The sequence below is a fragment of the Artemia sp. Qi Xiang Cuo genome, unplaced genomic scaffold (assembly GCF_049724085.1).
Source record: "Artemia sp. Qi Xiang Cuo unplaced genomic scaffold, ASM4972408v1 HiC_scaffold_3096, whole genome shotgun sequence".
Classification (NCBI taxonomy): Eukaryota; Metazoa; Arthropoda; class Branchiopoda; order Anostraca; family Artemiidae; genus Artemia; species Artemia sp. Qi Xiang Cuo.
The window spans coordinates 72391-80454 of record NW_028300491.1 but is presented as its reverse complement, the minus strand read 5'-3'; the positions used below and the strand labels follow the sequence as shown (position 1 = coordinate 80454).

The window sequence follows — 8064 nt, the reverse complement described above, 5'->3', positions numbered from 1 at the left end:
CGTCCTGCGCTGTAGGGACTGCCTGCCATTGGACCATGTGACCCAAGGACGCAAATCTTCGTCTAATAATCTCTTTAATATTTTTCAGATGATTCAGGAGTTCACACAGTTTTTTTGCCTTTTAAACTTCCTTAGAAATGTTGTGCATTGCATTTTTTTGCTACAATTATCTTAGCGAAATTCGAACGACTAGCGCCGTTGTCTGACTGAAGCTAGAAATGCAATTTCTCTTTTTGACGATTATGAATTTAGACTCTTGGAAGCGGTATTTGAACTCAATTAGGGAACGTTTAATTTCTGCCTGAATCATCTTTAGAAGGAAAGAATCTTATATTTTAAATATATGGTATTCTACTGCTGGTGCACATTTTTTTTTTTTTTTTTTTTTTTTTTTAAATACAATCCACATTTTATTTTAAAAACAAAAAAAAAAATTTGGAAAACATAAAGAAAAAGCTTTTTTATTTTTTAATTATGAATATACACCCCTTATAGTTATTTCCCGATCACTTCTTCCAGGCCAAGCTCCACCTTTGCCATCTTCTCGCCTTTGATATGGCCTATCCCTATATCCCTGTTGCATTGGCACTCGACCGCCCTGCTTTATTTCAGGTATTCTTTCGTTGTTTTCAACCAATGACAGAAGTCGATCAGCTAACTGAAGTGAATACGATTGTAGACGACTGGGCTCAGTTCGATGCATAACTACACTTTGAGTTGGCTCATCTAAAGATGCCATCAATTCTTCACGGATAATCATCTTAGAAACAATATAATGAACATCCCTAAGCTCAAGTTGGAACATCTGAGAAAGTCTTCGAACAGAAAAGGAATCATATACTTTGGAAAATGTAAACAAGTAGGTTCGCATTGTTTCTTCTTGGATTTTGCGAATCAATGTTGGACGAACATCTCCTTGCTTGAATAAAGAACACACCTTGGTATTCATCTTATCATTGATTAGATAATTTTTACATGCTTCCCATTTGCCATTGCGCATGGCCTTGGCGGCAGCTACAACGTGTTCTCTCATTGATTCGGGTGGACCAATTACAGCTTGACGTTCTGACATTTTAAGTTGATGATGGAAACTTTTCGAAATCCTACGCCATCTAGCATCACTTTCATAAGCGGCCATATGCGGGATTTCAATCAGCATAGCTGAAACTAGGTAAACACATTCCAGCAGCTCCAAGTTGATTTGCATGTGGAAGGGCACTTGTCTTTGTTTTTCAAGCTTCTCCTGTTCCTGAGTCCTATCCATCTGTCTTGTCATCAACAGACCTTGAGCAAGCAATTCTTTAGCACGCCCGCCAGACTGAATATCCAGTAAAGCATTGTGAGCATCTTTAATGCTTCCATAGCGGAAAGCACACATACCTAACTGTACCATTGTGCGATTGTACAAGATCTGAGTGGGTGGATCTGAATGCTGAATAGTTTCCTGAAGATGGGACATCAGCATTAAATTCCTAGCGGCAAACCACCGATTATGAAGGCTGAAATGATAAATTTGATAAAGAACTGCTCGCTGACGCAAGCGGTCTGTATTATCTTTTCCACAAATAAACTTGCAAAGTCGGTCCATTGTATTTAAACTCGTCGGCTCCTTCGTAGTTTCATCAAGAGCCTTCATATCGAGTTTATAGTAGATATGATCCATTTTGAGTATATAAGCCCGACAAATATCGGCTGATTTTTCATGTTGCTTTTCAACATAAAACGTGACGTCGTCCATCAGTTTGATAACGCGATTTTCGTCACTAAGGCGTATCACATACTCGTTACTGTGACAATCAAGGTCCTTCAATATCTTAATGAATTCAGCATCTAGTCGTTCAACAACAGTTAGAATACAGCCCCTAATTCTGCAGGGTGAACTACCAAATTGTTCATTCTCTTCTGTGATTTGCTCAGTCAAAGTAATGTCGTCATGCTTATCCAGCATTTTGATCAGTTGATCTACTGTGACTAGTAGCTTGTCCCAATGTTCAACCTTCATTGCATCCGATACTTTGGTATTATAGTCAAAAATAGCAGCAACTAAAGAAAGACGAACTTTCACTGAAACACCTGGACCCAGATTATTAGCTTCAGCGATTTCCAATAGCTCTTGAAGCATGTCTACCATTTCCGCTTTGTTGGTTCCCTTTTTGCCTCTTGCAGAAACGATTTCATTCAGCTTCTTCAAGACACTTTCAACTGTAATCTCTGTGTTTTTATCGAACATTTTTGGCTTAGTCGGCATCGGGACACCACCTCGCACAACTTCCCAGTCACCTTGCCCTTCAAGCTCTACATGTGCTTCCTCTTGTTGCTTCAGTTTCTTTTTCTCCTTTTCTTTGTCTTTCTTTTCCTTTTTCTCACGCTTTTTCTTTCTTCTTCCTCTTGCGTAGTTTTCTTTAAAAATGTCTCTCTTATATTTATATATTTAGTTTCGTCTTTCTCACTGCTCACAGCATCTTCCGAGTCTGACTTTGAGGGCCAATAATCACTGTCAGAATCTTCATCTTCAAATTTAGCAGGTTTGACTTTGGCTTTGGGCTCCTTTACTGCAGCTACTTCTATTTCTTCATCTTCGGATTCAGACTCAGTTTCAGCTATAGCCTGTTCTGGCTCTTCGTCTTCAAGATCTACAGATTCGCTGAATTTTTGTAGATCACCCTGGAATTCTTTCAGTGCCTTCTTCAGTTTTTTGCCTTAACGTAGCCAAACTCTTGGCATTATTTTTGGACATGCTATTCTTCCTGTATTCATTTCCCAGATCCCAGAGATCGTTCACAAAATCTTCTAGTTCAGCTAGCGCCCGAAGGAAAAATAGAGGAGTGACGCCATGGTCCTCTTTCTGAATAACTGGCAATGCTTTATTGTAAGCAGGCATTAATTCCTCACAACTTTTAAGCACGTTTGTAACATCCTTGATTTTTTTGTGATTTCTCATTTGACGTATTGTGTCTTGCATTTCTTCATAGCGCTTTTCTTTTGCACTTTTGACAACACGTTTCTCATCTTCTTCTTCATCACTGACAACATTTGTTGTTACAGGTTGGGCTTTCAATGGGATCTAATCTTCACTTACTCAAGTATCAGACTCAGATTCTGAGCTTACTGCAAAAAATCGACTCATCTTATATCTTTAAATGAGAAAATTTTCATCTTTGTAGTTCTTAAGTAGTAATTATGACGTCACGGCGTAATGATTTTATTTCATGATGACGTCATGGCGCAATGATGTTATTTCACGACGTCATCAGAAACAACAATATAATTTCGTGTTTTTCTATTCACGTCATAGCTCTAATCTAATATAAAGCTATGACGACATTCATTATTTATCTAGTAGGGTTTCAGACAAGGTAGTTTCAATGATGTACTTTCGTTTTGATCTTAATCTATTTTTATGAGTTTTTTTATATTTATTAGCATGGGACTGATTGTCTCTTACTAGGTTGCTAGCTACTGCTGCAACCCAAATTCACATATATATTTATTTATGAGAGGCAGCCTGGCCGAGTGGTCCAAGACACTGGTGTTAGCCACCAGTCTCTTCGGAGGCGTGGGTTCAAATCTTACCACTGGTATACGATTATGTTTGAAAGACTGCAGTGTGAAAAGACATCAAAAATGCAGTTTTTGGTGGAAAAATTTATTCTCTTTTAGAAATAATGTATTTTAGTTACTACAGATTTTTAACCCAATTAATTTCCTTTAAAATGAGCTATTGAACAACCCTCTACGATGTTCCAGTGCCAAGCTATCTGTGGAAAAGAAAAAAAAAGAAAAAAGAAAAAAATATCCCGTTTGGGGAGAATAACGTGGTTAAAGTCAATTTTCTTGATTTTTAAGCCAATATATTTCCCTTGCTGTTCAAGCCAAGAGACAGAAAGTTTGCTATACAGGGATTTCGGACAAGGCGGTTCTAATGGTGTACTTTTTGTTTTGATCTGACTCCTCTGTTAGGAACTATGGGTTTTTATATTTCTTAACATTGGACGTGATCGTCTCTTACTAGGTTGCTAGCTACCGCTGCAACCCGGATACTATTGGCGAGAGATCGTTCTTTACTGTAAAAAAGACATCAAAAATGCAGTTTTTGGTGGAAAAATTTATTCTCTTTTAGAAACAATTTATTTTAGTTACTATAGATTTTTAACCCAATTAATTTGCTTTAAAATGAGCTATTGAACAACCCTCTACGATGTTCCAGTGCCAAGCTATCTCTGGATACAAAAAAAGAAAAAAAAGAAGAAAAAAATATCCCGTTTAGGCAGAATGTTGTAGTAGCTGCCACTTTTCTTGATTTTCAAGCCAATATATTTCCCTTGCTGTTCAAGCCAAGGGACAGAAAGTTTCCTATACAGGGGTTTCGGACAAGGCGATTCTAACGTAGTACTTTTTGTTTTGATCTGACTCTTTTTTTAGGAACTATGGGTTTTTATATTTCTTAACATTGGACGTGATCGTCTCTTAATAGGTTGCTAGCTACCACTGCAACCCGGATTTTCATAAAGTGAAATTGTTACTCAAACATTTTAAATATATTTGCAGTTTACAGAGTTTTGCACTTTCTTCTCATACCTTTTCAACGTCATAATATAAATACTGTAATCTTAACTATAGTGAAGTTGCCTATGCAAGTTAGTATAGGGAAGAGTTCGATCTTTATTATAACTTTGATCTAACCATTATGTATTCATGAATGAGACCATTTACAGTTTTGACGTTTCTTATATAGTAATTATGACGTCACTGCATTAAAAATACAGTTTTTATTGGAAAAATTTATTCTCTTTTAGAAATAATTTATTTTAGTTACTATAGATTTTTAACCCAATTAATTTCCTTTAAAATGAGCTATTGAACAACCCTCTACGATGTTCCAGTGCCAAGCTATTTCTGGATACAAAAAAAAAAAAAAAAAAAAAAATATCCCGTTTGGGGATAATAACGTGGTTAAAGTCAATTTTCTCGATTTTCAAGCCAATATATTTCCCTTGCTGTTCAAGCCAAGGGACAGAAAGTTTTCTATACAGGGGTTTCGGACAAGGCGGTTCTAATGGTGTACTTTTTGTTTTGATCTGACTCCTGCTTTAGGAGCTATGGGTTTTTATATTTCTTAACATTGGACGTGATCGTCTCTTACTAGGTTGCTAGCTACCGCTGCAACCCGGATGGCTTGAACAGCAAGGTAAATATATTGGCTTGAAAATCACGAAAAGTGGCAGCTACTACAACATTCTGCCTAAACGGGATAACATTCTGCCTTAGCAACAGTATATGCCTGTACAGTTATATTTAAAGAAAATGTATAAAAATTCAACACGACTGGGAATTGAACCCCTGTTACCCGCCTCAAAAGCCAGTGTATTTACCATTGTACTATCAGAGACTTATAACAAAATATGTTACATATAAGATATGATAAATTTAAAGGGCGACATAATGTTTGCAGTGACAGTTAGCTATATGGGCTATGATGTCATTTTCTTTCAGAGACGAGACGGTTGAACCTTTATGCTCTAGATGTACCTCAAATGAACATCGTTCTACGCGAGATGAACCATGCAGACAGCCGACATTCTGCGTTGAATGCATAATCAACAGTCACACGTGTTACAGTGCAAAATGTCCCTCAAACAGTAATCCCTAAAAGAAATAAATACAAACAGGAAAAAGCCTACGGCTTTTTCTTCTTTTAAATAGTAAGAGACGAAACTCAAACAATCAAGTAGCTAAATCAGTCTAATGTATGGAATGGTTTGTTATTTCAGTGATCGTCTTTTAATGTAATTATTATAATTGGTATGGTGAAATAATAATATGCATATGGCTCTTAATCGTACTTCTTCATGGTCCCATATGGTCTAGTGGCTAGGATAGTTAACTTTCACTTAACAGGGCCGGGTTCGATTCCGGTGTGGGAAAATTTTTAACTCTATAATCTTCAAACATTTGAACCTTTTATAATTTATAATGATGTATAATATAAATACTGTAATCTTAACTATAGTGAAGTTGCCTATGCAAGTTAGTATAGGGAAGAGTTCGATCTTTATTATATTTTTAGGAACTATGGGTTTTTATATTTCTTAACATTGGACGTGATCGTCTCTTACTAGGTTGCTAGCTACCGCTGCAACCCGAATGAAATGTTCTTTACTATAATGGTTTGTTCTTTTCTAGGTTTCGGCTATCTCTACAGCCATGATACTGATGGAAATTACATAATCCCTATCTATGTTTCAGTTTTACAATAATAATAATATTAAACCCGAATTAAAAAATTATTATCATATCTTGTATGAAACTTTCATTTTACAAGTCTTCGATAGTCCAATGGTAAGCATACCTACTTGTTACCTGGGAGAAGGGGGTTCGATTCCGCGTAGGGAGAAGTTTTAATATGTTGAATTAAAAGCACTATCTTTTCAATTTAAAATTTAAAAAAGAAACTTGCTTATTTATCTTCTAGCTAAAATAATGAAGATAATATGAATGAACCACAGGGTTCAGTTTCTTTTGACTTGAGTTCGTTTTTTAACTATAAATACAAACAGGAAAAAGCCTACGGCTTTTTCTTCTTTTAAATAGTAAGAGACGAAACTCAAACAATCAAGTAGCTAACTAAGTCCAATGTATGGAATGGTTTGTTATTTCAGTGATTTACTAACATACTCTTTATTATAACAATATAATTTAGTATAGGCAAGAGGTCGTTCTTTATTATATTCTCAAACGGTTGTACTCAATTAAAGCATCAACATCGCAATAAATCTTTGTCTTATCAAATTCTACTAGATGTAAACCTGCACTAGTGGTCACACGGGAAAGAGCAACGTACATCATACCTGGACCAAAGCAACGATTACTTGCGTCAACAATTGCACACTGTAAACTTAGTCCTTCACACAGCATTTTATATTTCTTAACATTGGACGTGATCGTCTCTTACTAGGTTGCTAGCTACCGCTGCAACCCGGATAGTTCTTTACTATATTATTCTTCGTTGTAGTGTTTACTCTTCAGTTACTCAATGTAGGAGCTCACTCTTTAAAAAAAAACTGTAGGCCGACGTTGGTCGTAACTTGGATGTGTTTGGGAGAATCATGAGCGTGGGGGGGCTAGTTGCCTTCCAATCATTTTTGACTATTAAAAAGGGCACTAGAACTCTCAATTTCCAATCGAATGAGCCCCCTTTGAAGCTTCTACGACGACCCCTTCCATATGAAGTGCCTCTGTGAAAAAAATAAAAATAAAAATAATAATAATAAAACATTGGAGCCGTATGGCCTTTACTATAGGCAACGCTACAAAGTTGCCTCTGATTTACTGTACAAATCCCACCTTTAAAGATAAATTACCAAAATCCTTACTGTATTACATACAGGAAAAAGCCTATGGCTTTTTCTTAATTGGTATAGTAAGAGACGACCTCGATAAAACCTATGAATATGACATCATTAATCAATCTTTAACATGTAATTATAATCTTATTTTAGTTACTACGGGCTCTAAGTTTGTTCCTTACTGTAAAATTTGTAGAAAGATTTATTGTTCCAATGATCACCCTTTAATGTAACAATCTTTAATATGAAATATGCAGTTTTTCGTAAAAAACTGATTCTATTTTAAAAATGTTTTGTTTTAATTACAAAAGGTTTATAATCCCAATAGTTTCCTTTAAAATGAGCCATTGAACAACTCTCTACGAAGTTCCAGTGCCAAGCTATCTGAGGAATTACTAATCTATACTATAATTAAGTGGCGTATAAAATTTAGTATAGGCAAGAGATCGTTTTTTATTATACTACAACCCGGATCTAGTAAATTTATCATTTACAATAGGCAGCAATTCGTTCTTAACCATAATTTTTATATTTCTTAACATTGGACGTGATCGTCTCTTACTAGGTTGCTAGCTACCGCTGCAACCCGGATGTTTAAATTAATTATTGGAATAGTAATAGACGACCTAGCTACAACCTACGATTATAACATCATTGATCAGTCTTTAATAATTTCCTTTAAAATGAGCTATTGAACAACCTTCTACGATGTTCCAGT

The 8064-nt window shown here is 35.8% G+C and overlaps 1 pseudogene; it reads right to left on the bottom strand.

Moving 5' to 3' along the window:
- Window positions 1-472: 472 nt before the first annotated feature.
- Window positions 473-6915, bottom strand: LOC148938590 (eukaryotic translation initiation factor 3 subunit C pseudogene; annotated as a pseudogene).
- Between the last annotated feature and the right edge of the window lie 1149 nt (window positions 6916-8064).